General features: G+C 38.0%; 1 long non-coding RNA gene across 1 annotated transcript in view; it reads right to left on the reverse strand.

Moving 5' to 3' along the window:
• Positions 1-1,553, reverse strand: part of LOC122242733 (uncharacterized) — a 3,472-nt gene extending 1,919 nt beyond the window's left edge. Inside the window, exon 1 of the long non-coding RNA XR_015192169.1 lies at positions 1,514-1,553. This is a non-coding gene — a long non-coding RNA (uncharacterized LOC122242733). The remainder of the gene's footprint in view (positions 1-1,513) is intronic.
• Between the last annotated feature and the right edge of the window lie 947 nt (positions 1,554-2,500).

The following is a 2,500-nucleotide window of genomic DNA, read 5'->3' on the forward strand; positions in this document are numbered from 1 at the left end:
CTATCTAGCAACTCCTCGACCCTCCACTCCGATGGTTCCAAAATCGACTCTGAATGCGCATGACGTCACAATGAACATGCAACTCCTACGCTCAGGGCATGAAGTATCCCCAAAAATTAGCGGGTGAAATCGGTATATAGCCCATCGAAAATTGGTATCCTCTCGATGTCTACTAACAAATCACATAAAGCATGGTATATTTCTTACAGATACAAAAAAAAAAAAAACGTATTTACTTTATAATTTACTCATCCAGGAGGCGTACCGAACAAAGCAGAGGGAGTTGCCATGAAATGGAGCGATTTTTTTGAGGTTTAGAGGTTAGCCCTAGTCAAGATGGGCTTCGAACCCCCTTTTCACAGTACTTCTTGGGGCTTACCTTGATTTTTTTGTATTGGAAAGATTTAAAATGATAAAATCAAGATTGTGTCGCTTCACCAGACAGTCTAGACGGAGGCTCCGCGAAGTAAACATGTCTCGACATGTGTACACGTGTCTCCCATTCGCGCAGATAAAGGACATTTTTAGCCGTTCGCATTATACCTATTCATTGGTTGCGTTAAGTAATTGCTATTTTAGAAAGCTATTTTAGAAATTTACCTTCGTTTTTACTATCAAGCCACCGGAATACTCTCTGCCAATTTTCACATTATCATATGATATGGCTTTATTATCATCATGCCTTTGCAGCGCGCATAAGCCTGAAAAGAATATCAACTTACCATTAACATTGTGTATTGATAAGCAATCTCTATTGTCTAAGCGAAACATAGAATATATAACAGTCATACAAGAGGTCTGCCTGTCTAGCGTGAGTATCAATTTAACCACATACCCTTCCACATATCACTGTGTCTCATCATGGAGGTGTGCCTCGGTATCACCATGTCAAGAGAATCAAGAGAGGCGAGTTTCTCCTCTGTTACCTGGCATCCTTCGTGTGTAGTCTAACCATGTCATATAGCCATGGAATAGATAAGAAGCTACAACTTAGTCGGGAAACTTATGTCCTCTTGAGACCGGAAGTGCGCAGCCTCCTCACGCCATGACGTCATAGTTCCAACCGCCTGCTCGCTACAAAACGTTCTGGGCAAGTCGGGCGAGGCTGGGGACCCTCTCTCCCTCTCTCTCTCCCTCCTTCCCTCTCTCTCTCTCTCTCTCTTTGTCTCTCTCTCTCTCTCTCTCTCTCTCTCTCTCTCTCTCTCTCTCTCTCTCTCTCTCTCTCTCTCTCTCTCTCTCTCTCTCTCTCTCTCTCTCTCTCTCTCTCTCTCTCTCTCTCCCTCTCCCCCCCCCCTCTCCCTCTCTCTCTCCGAAATATACAAGTACACATCTCTCCCATGCGCGCAGATTATGAACATACCTGTCTATTGTGTTTGCGTTAATTCATATTTATCAATTTGGTTAGGAGAGACCACATGGAATCCATGGGTACCCGTTTTGATGGGTTATTTTGACGCGAAGGTATTTTAGAAATTGACCTTCGGTTTTATTATGAAGCCACCAGAATACTCACTGCCTGTCTTCGCATCATTAGATGATTTGGTTTCATTATCATCATGTCTTTGCAGCGAACAATTTACATAGTCTCTTCGGATATTCGTTCGTCATCTGTAAAGATGTATATGGTATTGTGAGTTATTGTCAATGTGGAAATTAATGATATTATATTAATTATATTATTGAGAAGATTCAAGGACACACTTGAACACGTTGCACACATAGAACAACACACACATGCATAAGCACAGAATAAAGGAAAATATAATCACAAACATATATATATATATATATACATATATATATATATATATATATATATATATATATATATAATATATATACATATATATAAATATATATTATATATACATATCTATATCTATCTATCTATATCTATCTATCTATCTATCTATCTATCTATCTATCTATCTATCTCTCTCTCTCTCTCTCTCTCTCTCTCTCTCTATCTCTCTATATATATATATATATATATATATATATATATATATATATATATATATATATATATATATATATATATATATATATATATATATATATATACATACATACATATATAAGGAAGCAAGACTGTTTTAAATGCCTCACGGTTCATGGTGCTCATGTTACTGTATGAATGGGTTGCTACAGCTGTATAACTACATATATGATCTTCCCTGTGTCTTTCATTATTTGCAATGTAGAGCAAGTGAGGACAGGGAATCAGGAACTGAAGCGAAGACCGATTCCCATTTACAGGGCAAGACAAAAGGACCTTATCTATCACGCAAATAGTCCTTGGAATCATATGGCCTCACCCCTCACCTGATTCTCTTATACGAGGGATTTCTCCCCCGGTGTGGCTGGGGAAGAGATTCTTCCTGTGATCCAATTGCATGTGTGTACACACACATACATACACACACGCGCACACACACACACATATGTGTTTATATATATGTATGTATATATATATATTATATATATATATATATGTATG

The sequence above is a fragment of the Penaeus japonicus genome, unplaced genomic scaffold (genome assembly GCF_977035675.1).
Source record: "Penaeus japonicus unplaced genomic scaffold, GWHDUDI00000001_assembly GWHDUDI00000024, whole genome shotgun sequence".
NCBI lineage: Eukaryota > Metazoa > Arthropoda > Malacostraca > Decapoda > Penaeidae > Penaeus > Penaeus japonicus.